The sequence below is a fragment of the Octopus bimaculoides genome, chromosome 1 (genome assembly GCF_046866305.1).
Source record: "Octopus bimaculoides isolate indiv1 chromosome 1, ASM4686630v1, whole genome shotgun sequence".
NCBI lineage: Eukaryota > Metazoa > Mollusca > Cephalopoda > Octopoda > Octopodidae > Octopus > Octopus bimaculoides.
The window spans coordinates 103,678,822-103,703,821 of record NC_142928.1 but is presented as its reverse complement, the minus strand read 5'-3'; the positions used below and the strand labels follow the sequence as shown (position 1 = coordinate 103,703,821).

The 25,000-nt window shown below is 37.9% G+C and overlaps 1 long non-coding RNA gene across 1 annotated transcript; it reads right to left on the bottom strand.

The window, feature by feature from the left end:
• Positions 1-10,506: 10,506 nt before the first annotated feature.
• Positions 10,507-15,959, bottom strand: LOC149137658 (uncharacterized). Its single transcript, XR_016242605.1, has 2 exons — positions 15,707-15,959; positions 10,507-12,686 (listed from the first exon to the last, which is right to left on the bottom strand). It is a non-coding gene; the product is annotated as an uncharacterized LOC149137658 (long non-coding RNA).
• Positions 15,960-25,000: the final 9,041 nt, after the last annotated feature.

The window sequence follows — 25,000 nt, the reverse complement described above, 5'->3', positions numbered from 1 at the left end:
CTGTGTGTGCGCTCTGTATACGGTGCAGGTAAACTATACATCAATTTCCTCTGGTGTTGAGACACATGACGTAAATTCATTCACCTTTTTCTAATAACCCAAAAAGAAAAAAAACCGTATTTTAAGTAATCTAGGTAGAGCAACAATAACAACAAATTAATAAGAGTAGTAGTAGTAGTAGTAGTAGTAGTAGTAGTAGTAGTAGTAGTAGTAGTAACAATAATAATAATAACAAAAACGATAAAATAAGAGCATTACTAATAATCATCATCAAAGTTGTCATCATCATCATCATCATCGACATCATTATCATCATCCGCATTATCGTCAACATAATCACCATCACCATCATCACCATAATAATCATCGTCGTTATCATCATAATCATTATTGCTGGTGGACATCCGTTATTCAATGATGTTTGGGTGTTTTTCGGACGTTCGTTTTTATTTATTTCTCTTTCTTTCTTCTTTTTTTCTTTCTTTCTTCTTTCTTTTTTTTTTTTTTTTTTTTTTTTTTCCTATTTTTATATTTTTATGCTGTGAGCTTGTTGAGTGTTTTCAGCCAAATGGTCGAGACTAGTTTTAATGACTTCTCAGCTAGGCGAATGCCGTGTATTGTTAGGCTAATAAATGGGTCTTTATCAAGACCTGAATGTCTCCCTAGCTGCTCCAATGACTAGCAATAAAATTTACCAGGGTTGTAAATAAAAATAACTTTTCATTTGTGTTTCTTTGGTAATAAATACTAAAGATACCCAGCACTTTTATTTACAGAAAGAATAGAAGTAGAAGAGAGTGAGAAAGAGAGAGTATAATAGGGGTAGATGTGGAGATTAATAGCATTGACGGGTAAAGGGCTAGTGAGATGTGTTGTGAGATAGACAGATAGAATGATAGATAGATAGATAGATAGATAGATAGATAGATAGATAGATAGATAGATAGACATAAATAGATAGATAAATAGATGGATGGATAGATAGATAGATGGATAGGTAGGTAGGTAGCTAGGTAGGCACATACACACATATTTATACTTACAAGCATACATACGCGGTCTATATATGCGTGTGTGTATATATACGTGTGTGTGTATGTGTGTGTGTGAGAGAGAGTGTTTGGTTATGCTCGCACGTGTGTGAATTATATGCATATATATAGAGAGAGGGAGGAAGACAGGCAGACAGACAGATAGATAGGAGAGAGATAGATAGATAGATAGATAGATAGATAGATAGATAGATAGGAAAAGGGTGAAAGTTGAGAGACATATGCAACTTCGATGAGAGTTGAGGTGGAGATGTTGGTGGTGGTGGTGGTGGTGGTGGTGGTGGTGGTGGTGGTGGTATTGGTGGTGGTGACGGCAGCGATAACGATAATGGTGATGATGATGGTGATGAACATAATCTTTGGGTTGGTTGAAGCGTATATTGGATTCAAATAAATTCATTATATATCACTTCTATTAACTTTATCGACCTGGCTCTGCCATCCATAATGATCATGTATTTGAAATTAACTTTGCAGAAACATTTTTAAGTGGTATATATTATTGAATTGTCCCAGGAACTTCATCAATCATGACAGGACTTGAACTCAGAACGGAAAAGACTCGTATGATGATGACGGCACTCCGTCGCTTACGACGACGAGGGTTTCAGATGATCCGATCAACGGAACAGCCTGCTCGTGAAATTAACGTGCAAGTGGCTGAGCATTCCACAGACACGTGTACTCTTAACGTAGTTCTCTGGAATATTCAGCGTGACACAGAGTGTGGCGAGGCTGGCCCCTTTGAATTACAGGTACAACAGAAACAGGAAGTAAGAGTGAGAGAAAATTGTGGCGAAAAAGTACGGCAGTGTTCGCCACCATCCCCTGCCGGAGCCTCGTGGAACTTTTCGGTGTTTTCGCTCAATAAACACTCACAACGCCCGGGCTGGGAATCGAAACCATGATCCTAAGACCACGAGTCAACTGCCCTAGCCACTGGGCCGTTGCGCCTCCATAGAGACTCGTATAAGTGCTGAAGGCATTTGGTATATTTGCTGGCGTATAAGACGCACACTTGCATAAGGTGCCCCCGTATTTTTCAACTTTAGTTTTTGGAAATGCCTCGTTATACACTCACTGAGAATATTTTAAAGTGGGTTTGCTTGGTTAAATGAATGGTTTGAGGAAAGCGAATACAATTGTACGTTATGGTGTGTGTGTGTGTGTGTGTGTGTGTGTGCGTGCGCGTGTGCGTGTGCGTGTGTGTGTGTGTCTGTGTGTGTGTGTGTGTGTGTCTTTGTGCATGCGTGTCTGCATGTTCCTGTGCGTGTGCGTGTGCGTGTGTGCGTATGCTTGTGTGTGTGTGTCTCTGTGCGTGTGTGTGTGTGTGTGTGTGTCTTGTGCATCTGTATGTACGCGCGTGCGTGTGTCTGCTCAAGCGTGTGTGTATGTGCGTGTGCGTGTATGTATGGATTTTTGTGCTTCTGTGTGTGTGCGTGCTCGTGTGTGTGCGCGTAGGTGTGTGTGTGTGTGTGCGTGCGTGTAAGTATGTATTTATGTGCTCGTGCGTGTGTGCGTGTTCGTGTGTGTGCGTATGTGTGTATGTTGTGTGAAGACATGTGACTTAGTAGTTGCGGCATTCGGCTCGCGATCATAAGGTTGTGATTTCGAATTCCGGCACGGCGTTGTGTCCTTGAGCATGATAATTCATTTTACGTTGCTCCAGTCCACTCAGCTGGCAAAAAGGAGTAGTACCTGTAATTCAAAGGGACCAGCCATACCACATTCTGTTACATACGTTGAATCTCCCTTAGAACTACGCTTAGAGTATGCGTGTCCATGGAGTGCTCGACCACTTGTACATTAATTTCAAGAACAGGCTGTTCCGTTGATTGGAGCGTCCGGAACACTCGTCATCGTAACCGCCAGAGGGCCAGTTTAGTTTGTACACACGCATAATTATATTATTTTCTACTCTAGACACAAGGCCCGAAATTTGGGGGGATGGGGCCAGTCGATTAGATCGACTCCAGTGCACAAATGGTACTTAATTTATCGACCCAGAATGGATAAAAGGCAATGTTGACTCCGGCGGAATTTGAACTCAAAACGTAAAGATAGACGAAATACCGCGAAGCATTTCGCCCGGTGTGCTAACGTTTCTGGCTTCTTACCAGTGATTATATTACCTGAATACTTACTTCTTCAAGTGTTTTTGTCAGAACATGAAAGACGGACGAAATGCCGTTAAGCATTTCACTCGACATTAGCTAACAAGAAATGAGTTGTTAATGTTTAGATATACAATGTTAGGTCTGTACAATCGCGGCTGAGTTAAGGCTAAAAAAGAAGAAGAAAAAAAACTAGCAACAACAACAACAACAGCAGCAGCAGCAGCAGCGGAAATAATTGATCATGTCAAACGGAGAAATGTTTGTTTTTTAAAATATTAACCGGTGAAAATTATGGGGAGTGTGATCGTGTTCAGTTATGAAGAGAACGTGTGCCTATGCGTATGTGGGAGCATGCGCGCGCATTTGTACATGTGCTTGTGTGTGAGACTGAATGAATCATAGTTAATAATGCAAGTGTGGAACAAATTGAATTGAGGTTATCTGTTAATGTATGTGTTGGGGGGTATGGGCCGGTGTTCGTGTGAAACAATGAATTAGGATTAACACAAATCTAATGCATTGGTATTAACATTGTGGATGTGTATGCTTTGTGTTTGTGTATGTGTGTTCTTGGGCCAGTCTTTGGACGAAACATATCTAAGTTATCTATCTATCTACGTATCGCATATATCCATCAATCCATATATATATATATATATATATATATAATATACATACATATATATACACACACATTTACATATATATATTTGTGTGTGTGTGTGTGTGTGTGTGTGTGAGTGTGTGTGTATGTACATATACGTTTATCCATATATCTATATATACATATATATATATATACATATATATATATATATATATATATATATATATATATATATATATATATATGTATATATGTATATATATATATATATATATATATATATATATATATATATATATATATATATATATATATATATATGTATGTATGTATATATATTTAGGCATATGTATATATCTATGTATGTATAATATTTGTATGTGTGTGTATATATATATATCGAGAGAGAGAGAGGCAAATAGCGAGACAGAGTGAAAGAGATAGATAGATAGATAGATAGATAGATAGATAGATAGATATAAGGTTTAATAAAATATGATGAATTGTTCATGTGTTTGGAGAAACAACTTTTAATTGCACAAATGTGGGTATAACGGAATGAATGATGGTGTTAACCTTGTGCATGTGTATGTATGGGGAGGGAGTATGTATGCACGTATATACGCATGTATGTATGTATGTATGTATGTATGTGTGTGTACTTGCGCATGGTTTTCTATCATCCTTTGAGTATGTGCAGTTATATGTACATGGCAGTATAATTAATTTTGCGTCTGACGGAATGACTCATAACAGGCTATATAAACGTGTGCCGAAGGATCCACAGTATTAGCAAAGCAGTCAAACAATACTTGTAGAGAGAATGCTGCGAAAATGCTCTTAATTACTATGCCGGAATTCTGTTACCTGGAAAGCATCTTGTCGGACGATGCTCAACTTGACGAAGTGATCATTCAGAAATTGTCTAAGGCAAGTTCAACTTTCAATAGACTCCAGCACAGACTGTGAAGAAATCATGGTGTCTGCCGAGCCACAAAGATCAGAGTGTACTATGCAGTAATGCTTACTTCTCTTCTTTATGACTGTGAAACAGGGGCACTCTACAGGCGCTATATTAAACAGCTAGACACTATCTCCATTGCCTTCGTTCAATTTGCAAATAGCATGACAAATTCCCTAACTCAGAAATTCCGGCAAAATGTGACATTTTCGATATACGGAGCCTCTTTATTGAAATGCAAGTGAGCTGGGTTTCAGTGTGGTACGCAGGGAAATCATTCACTTACATAACATCCTACATGGTCAGCTTAGCTCTTGTGTCAGGCACCGATGCCACATACAGCTCAATAATAATGACATTAAAAAATTTATTAGCTTATATCTATTTTTAATAAATGGTTTATACATATTTTTTGCATCTATTTTATTTGATTTTCCACTTCAGGGTTGTTTCTTAGATTTTTTCTAGAATTTTTATATTCTTTGGCGTTAGCCGGCAGAGCCGGTTAGCACGCCGGGCAAAATGCTTAGCAGCATTTTTCCCTGCTCATTACTTCCAGAGTACACATTCCGCCGAGGTCTACTTTGCCTATCATCCCTTCAGGGGTCGATAAAATAAGTACCAGTTAAGTACTGGAGTCGATGTAATCGACTTAAATCCTCTCCCAAGCTTGCTAATATTTCAAAGCAATTTTTGTACTTTTAAATAGAAGTTTCCTCAGACCGGCGTAAAATCGGACAAATCGGCTAAAGTTGAGGTGTAATTTTTCGAAACGACGCAAGTTGAAGTATGTCTGTATAATCAATACATTTATTCAACGTATGTAATAGGATTGTCTGAAGATTAAGCGTAGGGACAAGTGTCAAACTGTTTTATTGTCAATCGTGTGTGTGACCAAATATTGGCGTTGTGATACATTGAAATACATAAGATTAATAACATTTTGTGTGATAATATGACCTCACTGTACGTTTGTGTGTGTGTACTTGTTTGGGACGGCAAGGCTTATCATTCCTCAAGCACACTGATAGCGGAAAGAGGAGGAGGAGGTGAGGAAGAAAAGGAAGTGGCGTGGAAGAGGAATTGGAGGAGACACGAGAGAAAAAGAGTAAAAACGAAAACGTTTAAGGCAAATAAAAGAAAAGAAAATGACGATGACGACGGTGGCAGCAACTTGCGGCGAGTAGTGGTAGTGGTATTGGTGGTGGTCGTCGTCGTCGTCGTCAACTTCGTGATGATGATGATGGCGATGACGATGATGATGATGAAAAAGAAGTAATGAAAGAAGAGAAAGTAAAGGCTGATTTGAAAGTAGTAAACACAACAGAAGAAGAAGAAGAAGAAGAAGAAGAAGAAGAAGAAGAAGAAGAAGAAGAAGAAGAAGAAGAAGAAGAAGAAGAAGAAGAAGAAGAAGAAGAAGAAGAAGAAGAAGAAGAAGAAGAAGAAGAAGAAGAAGAAGAAGAAGAAGAAGAAGAAGAAGAAGAAGAAGAAGAAGAAGAAGAAGAAGAAGAAGAAGAAGAAGAAGAAGAAGAAGAAGAAGAAGAAGAAGAAGAAGAAGAAGAAGAAGAAGAAGAAGATAAAATAAATACAACAGTTTTTTTTTATTTATCTTTTCCTTTTTATGATTATTTCTTTTTTTCAGCAGCAGAAAAGTACATAAAAATAAGACGTCGTAAAATGTGACAAAAGACAAGTCATAAAACGAACAATAAATAAATAAATAAAGATTAGTGAGGTTTTATTGAGATGTTTGTGAAGTACGGAAGATAGTAGATTTGTATTAGGCAATTCTCCCCTCTTCAAGAAATAAAAAAAAATATTTAAAAAAATTAATAAAAGAAAACAATAATAAATTTGCCGTCTTTATATGATAACACACGTTGTTAAAGTGACTGTTTAAACCTGATGTTATCATCACCATTGCCAACTACCGTACGTTTTGTGATGGCTTTTATTAATAAAGGCTGTTGCCGTTGTTGTTGTTGTTGTTGTAGTTTTTGTTGTTTTGTCTGTTATTATTTTTTTTTTTTCGTTAAGTCAAGAAGGGAAGGACATTATCCTTAACCCTATCACAGCGCACTCTAGACTGGTAAGAGGGAAGAATGAGGGGATGGTAGTAGAATCACAAATCAAAAATTTGTCCTGAATGCTTGCAACACTGTGGATTCCGCTAAAGGTACCCAAGAACTTATTCTTGGTTTCAATTTTTTTTTTGGCACAAGGTCAACAATCACGGAGCAGGGGCTAAGTCGATTACAGCGAGCTCAGTGTTCAAAAGGCGCTTGTTTCATCGACCCAGAAAGGATGAAAAGCAAAGTTGACATCGGCGGAATTTGAACTCAGACGAAATGCCGCCAAGCATTTCCTCGGCATGCTAACGATTCGAGTAACTCACCATCTTGAGTGGTGGTATTATTAAACCAAGTGATGACGCGGCGAGCTAGCAGAATCGTTAGCTCGCCGGACGAAATGCTTAGTGGTATTTCGTCTGCCGTTACGTTCTGAGTTCAAATTCCGCCGAGGTTGACTTTGCCTTTCATCCTTTCGGGGTCGATAAATTAAGTACCAGTTACGCACTGGGGTCGATGTAATCAACTTAATCCCTTTGTCTGTCCATATTTGTCCCCTCTATATTTAGCCCCTTGTGGGCAATAAAGAAATAAGAATCGTTAGCACGCCGGGCAAAATGCTCAGCGGCATTTCGTCCGTCTTTATGTTCTGAGTTCAAATTCCGCCAAGGTTGACTTTGCCTTTCATCCTTTCAGCGAGTTGATAAACTAAGTACCAGTTGAACACTGAGGATAATGTAATCGACTTACCACCGAAATTGCTGACCTTGTAGCAAAATCTGAAACCGGGTGACGGATTAAACCAATTATACATGTAGGCCAAGGAAGGATTTGAACTCAAAACGCAAGGTGCCAGTACGAACATTACAAAAGATTCTGCCAAAAATTTTAACGATTTCACCAATCTACCGTTCTAGACTTGTACTTTATTTATCGCCCACGAAAGAGTAAGAAACAAAGTTGGTTCTAGTGTGATTTGAAATCAGAAGACAAGAGGTTGTGATAAATATCGTACGGCATATCGTCCGATGCGCTAACGACTCTGCAAATTCGCCACCAAATAAGTGCTGAGTGAGTATACCTATGATCAAAGGTGTTCTTACCATGACATTCTCAACTTTTTTCTTTTGCACAAAGAACCCAGGACTTCATTATCAAACCTGTTCTTTTAAGATGGCTCCCTCAGTTCTTTGTTTATATAACTGTTGTCGTTGCCGCTACTTAAAGCTACGCCTCCGCTCCCAGAACATCCCTGCATGAACAGAACTATGATAAAAAGCATTCTAGACAAATTTGTATACAAATGGTGGTTGCCTACTCTTTATGCCACATCTTGTACTTATACTTTAGATCCATCATGGCGTCTGATGTGGCTTTTGAAACCAGAAAATGTATTGAAAAGACATCCTCATAGATTGCATATCTGATTTGGACCACCAAGAGCTGCAGTTAAGTTCTGATCTTTGTGAACCTTAAAATATCTTTTGAGGCCCCTTTATGCAGATCTTATAGCATACACAGCATTGAAAGGTGTGCACAGATATATAGGCAGAGTAGTTAGTGGAGGTTCGTTTTTCATGGGTCCTCAGATGAGATTTGAGCCCAGCAAAAGAAAGGCATGGTCTGTCACAAACTGTGCACACAATAAGGTCACTGAGATTCATTTCGATCGCAACATTCTTCATTAAATATCTCTTGAATTTTGCATGTGTCATCCTGGCCTCCTCAGAAGCTTTCACTCCACTCCACACTTTTGTTCGCTATCCAGCTCGATCCGAGGCAAGTGTTTCTATGGCATTTGGATCTATTCCAAATGACCTCATGGTAGTTCTTATGCCGTCCTTAAACCTCTTTTTAGGTTTACACTGATTGCGTTTGCTCTCTGCAAGCTCGCTATAAAACAACTGCTTGGGTGTGCGTTCATCCGTCATTCGAACAATATGGCCAGACCATCTCATTTGGCTTTTCAGAATCATTGATTTAGTTGAAATGATGCCTACAGACGCAAAGAAATCTATGTCTGGCGTAAAAAAAAAAGCCCCATTTAATGTTTAAAATGCTGCGAGGGCATTTTACAGTATTGAACCGGTCAACGGATAAAGTCTACCATAGAACATGAAAGCTCTCACCGATGGTCTTCTGTACAATTCACGCTCTGATTAATCCGAGTCTATAACTTAATGAATACATTTAGCTCAAAGTCCTGTATTGTGGGATCGAACTTGCTACAATGTAGTTATGAAGCGAACTTCTGAATATATAGCTTTACTTGCGCTTTATAAAACATCTACCTTCAAATATATTTGCGATATAGCTCTTGGTTTTATTTAGCCCTAGATCAAACGTAGCCATGCAGGCAAGACCTATGATAAAAGGTGTCTCAGTCGTAATTATTAGGTTTATTGATTGCACTGTGTAACAATTAGTTCTTTAGTCATTCGTCAGGAAATGTTATTTCCTATTTGTTTCTGTCTAGAAATCAAACGAAATGACTACTATTTCCTTCAAACTTTGCTTTTGTGACATGGACATCAATGTTTTGAAATTGAACTATTTTCCATTACATTTCGGACAGATTCAGCGCTGAGTTGCTGAAGCAGAAATATCGTTATAGCAAGTATTCTGCTCAATATCACAGATTTGCTTGTCAGTTGCTTGGCCTTAACCACTTGAGCATGTCTCTTATTGGCTGACAATATGTGCATCTTTGATCTTGAGCAGGAGTAGTGGGGAGGGACATCATAGCCGTGTGTCGAGGGGGATTCTTTGGGAGTTTGAATAATGTAGCAAAAGCAAAATTTGAAAGAAATATTAACCATTTTTCATACTTTGTAGGGGTAAGCAAATAGGAAAAAAAAAACAGTTACTACACAAGGTCAAAAATCGTGTTACACAGTGTTGTCAGTTCAGTTTTAAATTTTCAGGCAATAGGTTGTGATTTTAGAGATATTTGATTGCTATTTCTAGCAGTTCATGACCATGCAGAGACACGAAAATATCACCTCACTCTGCGTAGAAATCACTTTCACTTTCAATTAACAACTGATTTACTAGTGGGTTCGCTTCTTTCGTTCCTTGCTAAGCCTAGCATGTTTCCCTTGGAGTAGCGTTTTAGACGTAGAACATTATTCCAAATTGAAGACAAACCCCTTGCCCATGGTCCAACCTCCAGTAGTTTTAAATCGAATTGATTTTATATCAGTCACTCTAATATACAATATTGAACATCTATTGGTACACTATCAGCATCAGCATCAGTAATTGCAGCAGTAACTACAAGTCAAGTATGCTTTACACTGTAGAGAGGCGGCAACACCTCTATGACATATCACATAGTACTGTGTATTGCATTAAGCACTTTAGGTTAGAAACAAAACACCACTCAGTTTTGTTATATATAAATATATTGTCAAATAAATTAAACTTGTAACAGTCCGCCCTACAATATTAATAAATAAATAGTATTAATTACTTAATCTTACTATATATATATTAATTACTAATCTTACTATATATATATATATATATATATATATATATATATATATATATATATATATATATATATATATATATATATATATATATATATATATATATATATATATATATATATATAAACGAAATAAATAATGGAACTTACTGCACGGGTCACAGGAGTAAAATGAGATTGAATAAAAATGTAATTAAAACAACTGAATGGTTGTGCATGTGTTTTATTAACAGATTAATTGAAGCAAGTGGCGTGGAAAAACAAGCAGAGAAACTTGCATTATTTATTTTGATTACCTAAGGCGGCGACCTGACAGAATCGTTAGCACGGCGGGCGAAATACTTATGGGCATTTCATCTGTCCTTACGTTCTAAGTTCAAATTCAGGGTCGATAAAATAAGTACGAGTTGAATATTGGGGTCGATGTAATCGACAAATTTCATCCTCAAAAATTTCAGGCCTTGTACCGTTTTTAGAAAGGATTATTTACTTTACTTACATAAGGCGGCGACATCACAGAATCGTTAACACGCCGAGCAAAATGCTTACTTGCATTTCATCCGTCTTGACGTTCTAGGTTCAAATCCCGCTGAGGTTAACTATGCTTTTCATCCTAATTGACTTACCCACTCTCCCGAAATTACTGTCCTCGTGCCAGAATTTGAAGTCATTACTTGAATGTCGGCGAACTGGTAGAAACGGTAGAGCGTCGAACAAAATGTTTTGTGGTATTTAATTATATCTCTTTACGCTCTGATTTCAAATCCTGCTGTAATCAAACTTTGCGTTTCCCCCTTTCAGGCTTGAGAAAATAAGGTACCAGTCATACACTGGAATTGATATAGTTGGCAATGCTCCCTTAGGGAGCATAAGGCCTCAGGATAATGTGGGAAATTATCGGTGGGTTAGACAGAGAAAGCTTGCATACATGAGCAACTTCTAGATTCCGCCTGCGTGTGCGCGTAGGCACCCACCAACCCGCGCGCGCACGCACACACATACCTAGCACTTTCCCAGAGTTGCACTTTGGAGAGGGGCTTTCCAAATATAGATACACAGACCCTCTACGAGAGACGACAACCATCAACTTGCAGGGACCAAACTGAATTGAATGTATAGCTCATTTCGTTGTTGTTGCTGGTCCTTTTTTCTTAACTCCCATCGTCAGTCACACCCGACATTCCACAACGTTCCAACCATGAATATTTGGAACTTTCGATGTTATATGCAACTACGCCATTTAATGTGTCACCCTTTCTTTTTTTTCTAAGAAAGAAGATACGATTGAAGCAGTATCAAAATAAATAACCCCTACCCTCTACCCCCATACAATTGCTTCCTGGAAATTAACCCCTGACAATTTCTCCTTGGACTATTTCTATTTCTCCAGTTAATAGAAAGTTCAATAAAACTAATTAAGGTTATAATTCCATCTATACACAAATAGTGCAATTAATAATTACATGCAATTTTAGTGGTATAATTATTATGATATAATAACATAAATGTTATGATTAGAAAATTCTCCTTGTTGGTTAACAGATGAAACATGAAAATAAAACCCTAATTAGTTTCGTTAGTATTTATTTGCACCGCCTAATTAGTGCTTTTTCTTAGCTTTCTTTTAATTGCAAGCAGTGGCCCTACGAAAGCAATTTTCCTATAACTAACTGACGAATATTTTGTTGCTACTTCTAGCAGATCACGTACATTTAGTTAGTATTGTTATTACGAGGTCGGCAGCACATTATAATCAGTGAACTCTCAGACTAAATGCCGTAGTCTATTTAGTATCGTGGAGGCGCAATGGCCCAGTGGTTAGGGGCAGCGGACTCGCCGTCATAGGATCACGGTTTCGATTCCCAGACCGGGCGTTGTGAGTGTTTATTGAGCGAAAATACCTAAAGCTTCACGAGGCTCCGGCAGGGGATGGTGGCGAACCCTGCTGTACTCTTTCACCACAACTTTCTCTCACTCTTAATTCCTGTTTCTGTTGTGCCTGTAATTCAAAGGGTCAGCCGTGTCACACTGTGTCACGCCGAATATCCCCGAGAACTACGTTAAGGGTACACGTGTCTGTGGAGTGCTCAGCCACTTGCACGTTAATTTCACGAGCAAACTGTTCCGTTGATCGGATCAAATGGAACCCTCGACGTCGTAAGCGACGGAGTGCCAACAACAACAACAATTTAGTTAGTATCACTCTGAGTTCAAAATCATCACTAGGATTGTAATCGCTTTTCAAGCGTTCTTGGGTCAATAAAATAAGTACTATGTATGTACTTGGAATGATTCCTTTAATAATTTGGTCTAGGGGAAAGGGTTGTGATATGTCCTTCATTGGCACTCCCTCCAAGATCAGCTTGGTTGATATTCTTTTTGAGTAACTGCAAGAAAAAAAATGATGGAATTTCAGAAAAATGACGTTCTAGGAGGTACGTTCTGAGTGTGATTTAAGAGGGGACTGTATCAACATTTTTTTTTCTACTAGTCAGATGACAATAAAGAGGTTGTTGTCCTTGCTTTTGTTGTTTATCCCTCAGGTCGGCGCCGGGTATTTGGCTACTATTCCTGCCAAATCGGGTCACAGCGTACAAATTACTTTATGGTATATGTGTCATTAGGAGTTAGGGAAGTGATAGTAGTAGTAACTGCTCTGGCTGCCGCTGTTGACATGAGGGTGGGAAGATTGGGAGGTCGTCTGTAGGAAAATGGGAACTCTTTACATTACTCAAGTGGTACGGAACGACGGGTTTGGAGAGGTGGGTTGAAAATGGAGTAGCAGATTCTGATGAGAGAATCAAATAAAAGAAATTGAAAGTAGATGTGTGTGTGTGTGTGTGTGTGTGTGTGTGTGTGTGTGTGTGTGTGTGTGTGTGTGTGTGTAAGTGCGTTTGTACATATTACACACATGCACATATATGTGTGGCGGGGGCGTGACTGTGAGATAAGAAGCTTGCTTCCTAAGCATAGGGTTTCGGATTCAGTCCTACTACGTGGTACTTTGAGCAAGTATCTTCTGCTATAGCCTTGTTAATGGATTTCGTTGATGGAAACTGGAAGAAGCCCGTCGTGTGTATGTGTGTGTGTACGTGTGCCTTTGTGTTTGTGTTTGTCCCTCACCACCGCGTGACAACCGATGCTGGTGTGGTTACGTCCCCGGTTCGGCAATACCAAAAAAATTAAGACAAAAATGTTTTCAAAGCAGTGCCCCAGCATGGCCTCAGTCTAATGACTGAAACAAGTAAAAGAAAAGAAATATACGTATGCATGTATGTTTGTATGTATGTATGTATGTATGTATGAGTGAGTGAATGAATGAATAATGCGAAATAGAAAAGGAAATATGAGGAACGAGAGATAAGCAGAGAGAGAAGGAGCGAGAGAGAGAGAAGGAGCGAGAGAGAGAGAAGGAGCGAGAGAGAGAGAAGGAGCGAGAGAGAGAGAAGGAGCGAGAGAGAGAGAAGGAGCGAGAGAGAGAAAGAGAGAGGGGTGGGAGGGGAAGGAGTGATGATTTGACAAATTTCGGTGACATGTTTACACGGAGAAGAGTTTCTAGTTTGTGGAACAGAGAGAGAAAGAGAGAGAAAGGTGAAGTTGTTTATTACAGCTAATGTTGGGAAAATAGAATTGTTTATATTAAACTCCTGGACATATAATAAATACATTCGCATCGCTTTCTATTCACACTGCCAAGAAATATTTTGTCGTTTGTTTGAGATATTATTAACTGTTTTTTTGTTTGTTTTGTCTTTTCATTTTTGTGCTTCTTCACAATGTGGTTGAGGGAACAGATGCCATTATGGCTTCCTACAAACTGTGTGTGTGTGAGCGTGTATGTGCGTGTGTATAATATATATATAGATATATATAGGCGCAGGAGTGGCTGTGTGGTAAGTAGCTTGCTTACCAACCACATGGTTCTGGGTTCAGTCCCACTGCGTAGCACTTTTGGCAAGTGTCTTCTACTATAGCCTCGGGCCGACCAAAGCCTTGTGAGTCGATTTGGTAGACGGAAACTGAAAGAAGCCCGTCGTATATATGTATATATATATATGTATGTGTGTTTGTGTGTCTGTGTTTGTCTCACCACCATCGCTTAGCAACCGATGCTGGTGTGTTTACGTCCCCGTAACTTAGCGGTTCGGCAAAAAGAGACCGATAGAATAAGTACTAAGCTTCCAAAGAATAAGTCCTGGGGTCGATTAGCTCGACTAAAGGCGGTGCTCCAGCATGGCCACAGTCAAATGACTGAAACAAGTAAAAGCGTAAAGAGTAATATATATATAACATTGATAACGAAGAAGTGAGTGAAGATTTAATTCATATCCGAAAACTTCTTTATTTAAAAGTATTCTACAGCATATACATCTGACCTACATATGATTCGACTGCACATTGCTTTGTATGCAATTATGCATTCTAGTCCTGGCAATTTCATCAAGGGCCCAACACTCATGACGCTTTCAAGGGGAACTGATTCTAACAAGCATCCTGCGTTGGTATTCAGTTGAAGATAATAGTGTTAATGGTTATATTCGATGGAATGCTGGTTTTATAATCAGCTCTGCAGGTATTACAGTTGAAGCGTGGTTCTAAAAGTGTTTATTCTCATTTCAATCAATTGTAGTAGTTTTGTTTACACGTTGCTGTAATAGGTACATTATTTATTCAGAGGTATTTTACTTATTTTAGGTCTATACCCTCAATTAATATTATATATATATATATATATATATATATCGGAAAATGTGTGAAATCCTTGGTACAGTTTGGTATATTTGAAAAAGTAAAAGAATGACTTCACTGGTAGTTCTAATCAAATTAATTTTCTGATAATATATAATTTTACAGTTTGGCATATAGATATAGTAAGTTCTTTGTTAACTTCTCCACCGAAGTTAACGAAGAACTTACAAGATCTACAGGCCAAACTGTAAAATTATATATTATTAAAAAATTTAATTGATTAGAACTACCAGTGACGTCATTATTTTCCTTTTTCAAATATATACACATATGCATATGTATATAAATATGCACATATGCATACATACATGTATGTATGTGTATGTATATATATGATAATAAATAATATATATATATATATATATATATATATATATATATATATATGCATGTATGTAAATATGTATATATATGTGTGTGGGTGTGTGGGTGTGGGTGTGGGTGTGTATGGGTGTGGGTGTGTGTATGTATACAGGAAAAGAAAAATGGACGATGGTCACGTGTGAGCAACGACAGAGAGAAAAAGAGAAAGAGGGGAGAGAGAAAAGGAGACAGATAGAAAACGGTGAAAGAAGGAGGGGTGAAAAAGGGAATTAGAGAAGGATGGAAGAAAACAATATAGAGTAAAGTTAAATCAAGAAAGTGAAGATAAACTTACTGGGAAATCGCGCACAGAGAGTGAATGTGTGTTCTTCTTTGCTGTCACGTCTCACGATTGAATGTTGTTTTGAACTGAATTGTAACTGGTGACGAGAAATGGGTTCTCTGTAAAAATGTCAAGCTCCAAAGGCAGTAGGTAGAGAAAAGAGAAACACCGGCATCCCAGGCTGAAAGTCTTCACCCACGTAAGGTGTTGTTATCTGTTTGGTGGGATATGAAAGGTTTAGTCCAATTTGAACTTTTAAACCCATCTTTGGTTTCAAGACGAAAGGTGTAGAAAATGAAGGAGAGTATATTTTAGATTAAAAAGAACTTTGTTTATCTTAATTTGGAAAGATAAAAGAAGTATAAAAACCACATTATTACGAGATGACCCAATATATAGATAATTAATTATATAGATATTAATAGATCAAACATACACATAGTACAAACAACAGGGGAGAAAGGTGTTATAAGTTCAATAGCTGTTTCTGGGAGCTCGGAGACCCACCATAATGGTGGTAGATGTAGTTCACCAAAATTTGCAGCCAGTAATGGAACCAAATTAACATTGGATAAATCGAGCCTCAGTCATCAGGGTAGAAACAAAAATTACATTTTAGATCATGATGTAAAGAAGTTTAAAGATGGAATTCCTCCACCTTTCAGTCATTGAACTGTGGCCATGCTGAAGCACCTCTGTTTTTGGATACTCGAACAAATCTATCTTAGTACTATCTTATTTAAAGTTCAGTACTTATTCTAATGGCCTAGTTAAGAGATTGAAGTTCTGAAGGGACAGATTTATTGAACAGAAGTTTTCATTTTAGAACTGCATTTCCTCAACATAGTTTAGTTAAAAACAACATTACTTAGTTATAAAATACGAAAACTAAATACGAGACCTTATGTTTAAGTATATTTCAATTTAAACTTCCCGTCTGCTTACTGACAGTTTGCATTTTCAATATTGTACTATATACAATAATTACGTGTGTGTCTTTTGGCAAGACGACAATTATTGTGTACAACAGCCAAACTGATGCCAAGCATATTGGTTATGTTCTGGGGCAAAATATGTAAATCCACTTGCTCTCCAGCCAAGCTGGTGCCAGTTGTAACTATTGTATCCAAGGGCAAAACACTTCAATCGGCTTGAAAATTTATCCTATCTTTTTCCAGACTTATTGTTTGTATAATAGACTGAAACACTTAACACGAATTTCCGCACTGTATACAAATACAACTTAATGAGAAATAATATTGGGTGGGATTATTTCCTATTAAACTTTGCTATGCTAAGAAAAATTTCTGCGATTTAAAATGATAAATTAAATCCGTCACTGAGATCAAGATCACTGGTAGGAGAAACCTTTGAGTCGGGCATATATGTATGTACCAAATATATATATGCGTATACATGTTCGTGTGTGCCTTTGTATGTATGTATGTGTGTCTGTGTGTGTATTTGTGAGTGCGTGCCGGTATGTATATACTTACATGTACATATACAGTAAATTTCTCTTCTTTCCTTTTATAGTTAATTCTTTCATTTTTTCGTGCTCTCTCTCTCTCTCTCTCTCTCTCCTTCTTTTTCTCTTTCTTTTTTTCACTATTTTTCTCGCCTTCGTTCTCTCTTTCTATCCCTCCACTCTCTTTCTCACACTTTCTTTGTCTCTCTTTCTCTCTCTCTCTCTCTCTCTCTCTCCCTCTCTCCCTCTGCATATATACATATACATATCTATTTATTTATCTATGTGTGTGTGTGTGTAAATATATGTGTGTTTGTTTATGTGTGTATGTGTCTGTGTGCACGCATGCATGCGTGTAAACCTTAAATTCTACGGTTTATAGACTTATTAGGTTGGAACTTAGCCCGTTTTCCGAAGTGCCAAAGCCATGAGAAGATACGGAACCCAACCGAACGACAAACCAGTCGTGCATCGAGTTAAACGTCCGGCCGCCGCCGCCAATGCCACCGCCGTCAGCGCCACCTCCGCCGCCGTCGCCAACGTCGTCGCCAACGCCGTCTCCGCCATTGCTGCTGCTGCTATGCGTTTTCAGCTCAGCGGAGTAGAGTAACGTGAAATGTAGTGCCCTGCTCAAAGACAATAAGCCGCCCGATTGGCGCATTGAAATCACGACTTAACGATTGTAAGGTCAATATCCTTATGTGTGTATTTGTCTATGTGTATTATTCTTTTATTGTTTCACTTGTTTCAGTCATTTGTCAGTGACCAAGTTGGAGCATAGTCATAAAGGCTCATTTTAGTCGAAGAAATCGACCCCTGGACTTATTCTTTGTAAGCCTGGTGCTTATTCTATCGGTCGCTTTTTACCGGAACGTAAACACACCAGCATCGGTTGTCAAGTGATGATGGAGGGACAAAGACAGACACGTCACACGCACATAAATATATATAGATATGTATATTATATATATGTGTGTGTGCGTGTGTGCGTATGTATGAATATATATATATATATATATATATATATATATATATATATATAGATATATAGATATATATATACAACAGGCTTCTTTCAGTTTCTGTCCAAAAAATCCACTCACAAGGCTTTGGTTGACCCGAGGCTATAGCAGAATACACTTGCCTAAGGTACCGTGCAGAGGGACTAAACCCGGAATAGACTATATGTGGGAAATTCGATTGAAGCAAGAAAATCGGAGTAGGTCGGACTGAATACATGTTTTCTAATATACATCCTGGTGGCTGTGATGATTGTTGTTATTGTGGTTGCGTGTGTGGGATAGCTTGTGTTAGAGGTGGTAGTGTCGATGCAGTGTTTGTTTTGAGTGCATTTGCTTTTGTTGTTTTGATTTTTTTTCTTTCTGCATCTTCTGTAGATGAGGATTTTTGTTGTTTGTTCATATGCTTGTTTTCCTTTCTGTCTCTTTTCGTCTTTTTTTTTTTTTATCTTCCACTCCTCATCGCGGTCCGACTCTCCACCTGTGATGTCCACCTGCTCTGCATCGGAATGTGAAACATCTTCAGGAGCTGAGAAACGTTTGGGAAAACCCGGTGTTGGTATGGCTGTTGGTGTTGGTGGTGCCACGGCTGAATCTACTGATAGGGATAGTGCTGCTATTGTTGTCACTGGAGTTCTGGTGACCGTTGTTGGTGTAGGGAGGAGAGGTGCCCATCTCTCTTTTTCCTTCTGTATAGGAGAGGAGACTTTTAAATGATTAGTTGAAAAGCAAACGTGACACTTTGCTTTCCTTCCATCTGCCCTGACTGGAATTATGCAACCAGCAGGAAAAAGAATCTGGTCCGGGATGAGATCTACATTCTTTTGTGTCATTTGTATGAGGAGTTGAGGAGTTCTATGGTCATCTCGGGCCAGTTCTCCTTTTTGGTCTGATAGGCTTCGAGGATTTCTGAGTTTTCCTCGATGTCTATCGTCACCGCAGCAATTAGCCAAGGAATGGCTATTTCTGGTGGCACCTGTTGAATTATGATTTTGGCCAGTCTCTGACTGCAGTAGAAGGGAACTAACAACAACTCCTCGCTTTTGAGGGGATTCAGAGAATGATGTTTGGCTTCTTCCTCGGTGCGGAATCGAACGTCCACCATTCCACATGCCCTTCCTCTCTGTATATACTCCTTTAGGTTCCAGACAGAACCTAAAGCTTTTTGTATTTGAGTCTCTGTGACTCTTTCCACCCTCCTTGATTTTAAACCGATTGTACGCTACGTCATTGTGCGATGTATCGCATCCTGGATTGTCTCAGGTGGGGTATTTAACTTAACTATTCTGTCTCTCTCGACTAGCTGTCTAGCATTTTTAAGTTCCCCTTCAGAGAATTATATTCTAAAGAGATGACTTGGTTGCTTCAGCGACAGAAAGTTTAGAAAAGCTAATTCAAGCCATTGCACCGGTTTGTGTTTCAGCTCCTTCATTGTTTTTGTTATTATTGCTGTTGCTTTTGTTGCTTCCGTTGTTGTTGTTGCTTTTGTTGCTGTTGCTGCTGCTGTTGTTATTGCCGTCGCCACCTTTGTTATTTTTGTTGTTGTGGTTGTTGACGGTGGTACTGATGTTGTTGTTACTATTGTTGTTACTTGTACTCAATTCGTCCGTTGATTCGCTGACGAAAGGGCTCTCATTGTTTACATTTTCGAAATCGCTGTTTTTGTTTCGAACAACGTTGTCAAAAATGGAGCCTTTGCTTATCCGAAGATCTTCCAAGAGACTCTTCTTGAAAAAATTGGCTCTGTTGGCCTTTTTGTCCTCTTTTTTTCGAGAAAAATACTACTATCGTCTGTTGTTTCTTCAGCCCCAAGTCGTTTCGCACGTACACACACTCTCATTGACGTTTGGTGACGCTCCTCATTCTCTCCCCCTCTCTCACATATGAGCGTCACCGTGTTTCGTGTTTTCTCCATGTTGGTGGAGAAAACGCAAACAACTGTGATTGAAAAACAAAACTGGGAGACAAAACAGGAAAATACACTCACCACTCGACAGCAAATAATTTGTTGTCCACCATGGTATAAACTTGAAGGGTGCAAATACACTATTATGTGTTTTTTTTTTCCTTATAAAATTCATAGAGCGAGGTCAAGCGTAAATTGTCAGGTTGACGGCTATACTACTACTACTACTACTACTACTACTACTACTACTACTACTACTACTACTACTACTACAAATAATAATAATAATAATAATAATAATGATAATAAATGCCCTGATGCAGTACCATATACATTGTTTTATCTTGGTATAAAAGATGGGCTACAGCAAATATTCTGCTCAATACCACAGGTTTGCTTGTCAGTTGGTTGACCTTAACCAACCCTTAGTGGCCCACGATTTGTGTATCTCTGATCACGAGCAGAAGTAGTGAGCGAGCATCATAGCCATGTGTTGAAAGGAATTCTTTGGAGTTTGGATGATTCACCTTGGAAACATCGGTGTTCTGTTCATCATCCTTAAACAACCTTTATTCAGGGACCTTTTGAGTAGGATGGGCTACTTAACCAGAAGAAAATTCTAACTGGCTCCCACCTGCAAAGTACCCCAGTGTCACTTTGACGGCATGCAATGCTCTCTCACTCAGTAGTATTAATAACAACATGCGCTGTTTATCTTGATATGAGATCACCATGTCAAACACATATGGTTGTGATGCATGTGCCTGATGTACTTTTATGATACGAGTAGTCATGATGGGTATACTGGCCTTCGTATATTTTACCCCAGTGTCACTTTCATGGCGTGCACTGCTCTCTCACTCAATAATAGTAATAATAATGCTTCTGATCTTAACTCATTGGAAGTGTTATGTACATGTTTTGTTTTGGTGTAAAAGATGAGCTATAACAAATATTCTACTCAATACCACAGATTTGCTTGTCACTTGTTTGACCTTAATCAGTTGAGCATGTCCCTCAGTGGCTGATCATATGTGCATCTCTGATCATGAGCAGAAGTAGTGGGGGACTATCATAACCATGTAATTTTTTAAGGTTTGAACAATTCACTTCTGGGAATATGGGTGTTTTGTTAATCATCCTTAAACAACCATTTCAGGGACCTTTTGAGTAGGATGGGCTACTCGACCTGAAGAAACTTCTAACAGGGCCACACCTTCAAGGTCATGCGCTGTTTTATCTTGATATGAGATCACCATGATGGGCACATATGGGTGTGATGCATGGGCCTGGTGTACTCTTATCAGACGATTAGCCATGATGGGTATACTGGGCTTCGTATATTTTACCCCTGTGTCACTTTGATGGCATGCAATGCTCTCTCACTCAGTAGTAATAATAGCAACAACAATAACAATGCAAACTATGAATAAGTGAGAAAATACACGTTATATAAAGAGTAAATATTTACTAGATGCATATTGTTTGCTTTGTATTTTTTCTCCCCGATGCCTTGAACAGCGATTGTAGCGCACAGTTGGTATGTACAGGGGTAGGGTGAGAGTCGCTCATTCCTTGTGTGTATATATATATATATATATATATATATATATATATATATCACTTATTTTTGGTTATCTTCAGTTTTATTGTTTGCTCTATTAAATTTTTTTTCTCTGTGGTCTTGTTATTTATCTTAGATAAGGTGTTTTATGTCCATACATACACATACACACATATGTATATACATGTACACACACACACACACTCACACACACACACACATATACACACATATATATATGTATGTATATGCATGTTCACACATAAATGAATATATATGTATATTTGAAAATTGTATGTATATGTGTATATATATATATATGTATACGTATATGTGTGCGTTTTTTTGTGCGTGTGTGTGTGTGTGTGTGTGTGTGTGTGTGTGCGTGCGTATGTATGTACATATTTGCATACACATAATGTGCTTCCATTGGTTTCGGTTTCCCTTATTACATAACACTTTCCCTCTGGCTGATATTTTATGCATTTATCTTCTACATATTCATATCTACATTTTGTTTACAAACAGATGTGTCTGAATTTCTGCAGATGAATATGTCATGTCCATTATACATTTGCAACCGCGACACACAGATATTAGTATATACATATATATATATATATATATATATATATATATATATATATATATATATTTATTTATTTATGGGTTTCAGCCAAGTGGCTGTGGTCATATATATCTAATATATATATATATATATATATATATATATATATATATATATACATATATACATGTATAAATACATATATACATATATAAATACATACATCCATACATATATACATACGTACGTGCTTACATACATATATGTATATATGTGCGTGTATGTATATGTATACATAAATACGTACATATATAAAGCAAAATATACATGAGCATACACATATACATAATATGCGCATATATATACGTATATACATATATATACACACACACACACATATATATATATATGTGTGTATATACAATAATGCATATGTATATATAGATATATATGCAAGCATATATACACAGATATTTGTGTGTGCCATTCTGTAAGCGACTTTATGTGTATGTGTATCTGAATGAGTCTATAGGTATGTATTCATGTATATATTTCCGTACCTGTTTCTGCAAGTGCGTTTGTGTGTATGCATCTACCATGCGGGTACCTGTTTTTGTGTGCGTGTTAATGTGTGCGTGTGTGTGTGTGTATGCTTGCGCGTGTGTATGTGCTCTTGTGTGTGTGTGTGTGTGTGTGTGTGTGTGTGTGTGTGTATGTGTGTGTGTACTATATCTACGTACATAGGAGTGTATTCATACTGGTATCTGTGTTGTGATAAATAATCACGTGTCGAAATGTATTCCAATAACGTATTGAAACGGTTTCCTAAATTGCCATTTCAGTCGTTTGACAGCGAAAAATAAAATAAAAATATAATCTGGGTAGGGACATGGAATACATAGAATAAAGGGGAAAATATTATGGAATAATGTGGAATATATATGTATAAATAAACTAAACAATCTTTTGTGCATGAGTTAATGTTTGTAATGTATGAGCATGTTGTATATATGTGTATGGTTGTGTATTCTATGATTGTAGTAGTAGTAGTAGTAATAATAATAATAATAATAATAATAATAATAATAATAATGATAATCCTTTTGTAAAGATATCGGATATTCACAAATGTGGGATTGTAGAAAGCAAAGACAAACAAAAAGCACGTATATATATATATATATATATATATATATATATATATATATATATATATATATATATATATATATATATACGTGCTTTGTGTTTGTCTTTGCTTTCTACAATCTATATATATATATATATATACATACATACGCAGGCGTGGCTACGTGGTAAGAAGATTGCTTCCCAACCACGTTGTTTTGGGTTCAGTCCGACTGTGTGACATCTTGGGCAAATGTCTTCTACTATGGCCTCGGGCCGACCAAAGCCCTGTGAGTGGATTTGGTAGATGGAAACTGAAAAAAACCCATCGTATATATATATATGTGTGTGCGTGTGTGTGTGTGTCTTTGTGTCTGTGTTTGTCCCCGCCACTATTGCTTGACAACCGATGTTGATGTGTTTATGTCCCGGTAGCTTATCGGTTTAGCAAAAGAGACCTATAGAATAAGTACTAGACTTACAAAGAATAAGTCCTGGAGTCGATTTCTTCCACTAAAACCCTTTAAGACGGTGCTCCAGCATGACTGCAGTCAAATGACTGAAACAAATAAAAGAATAAAGGAATAAAAGAATATATATAAGCATTCACAGACACAAGTATGTGTATGTTTGTCGTTCTCTGTACCTCTATCTCTCTCTCTCTTTTTTTTTCTCTCTGTATACATATGCACACTCACATGTTCACTCATACATACAAATACTCAATTCATATATGAATATATACTCTTTTACTCTTTTACTTGTTTCAGTCATTTGACTGTGGCCATGCTGGAGCACCGCCTTTAGTCGAATCAAATCGACCCCAGGACTTATTCTTTGGAAGCCTAGTACTTATTCTATCGGTCTCTTTTTGCCGAACCGCTAAGTTACGGGGACGTAAACACACCAGCATCGGTTGTCAAGCGATGGTGGGGGGACAAACCCAGGCACACAAACATATATATATACATATATATGCATATATACGACGGGTTTCTTTCAGTTTCCGTCTACCAAATCCACTCACAAGGCTTTGGTCGGCCCGAGGCTATAGTAGAAGACACTTGCCCAAGGTGCTACACAGTGGGACTGAACCCGGAACCATGTGGTTGGTAAGCAAGCTACTTACCACACAGCCACTCCTGCGCCTATGTATAAATATATGAGTGTGTGTGCTTGTATATGTTTATAAATGAGTGTGCAGGTGTGGGGCAACGTCTTAAGGACACCCAGATTTCAGCAATTGGCCTCAGAATCAACCATTTAAGAACAAAATATGTGCACAAAACCTAACAATGGTGGGAAATGAGGAAACTGAGGTCAAGTAGTGCGTCTACTTGTTACAGACATTGAATATATGACTAAATATGAAACTTAAGATCTCGGGTGGAGTACGAGCAGCATTTGTTCTAGATTAAAATGTGCTCAAAGCACAGCTGGACATGACCTTGTGTGGTAGTTTCTTCAATAATATCACTTCTTTCTGCTCTCTTATATGCGCTACTACAAAGAAGGAAGAACAGCAATTAGCTAAGACACAAAGAGTCATGGAAACATTCACGCTTGGACTGTCGCTGCAGGATTACTTCCGAAACGAAATAATTCGAGAACATGGTTGAGTGAACGATGTGATGGCGAAATACCAGAATCATT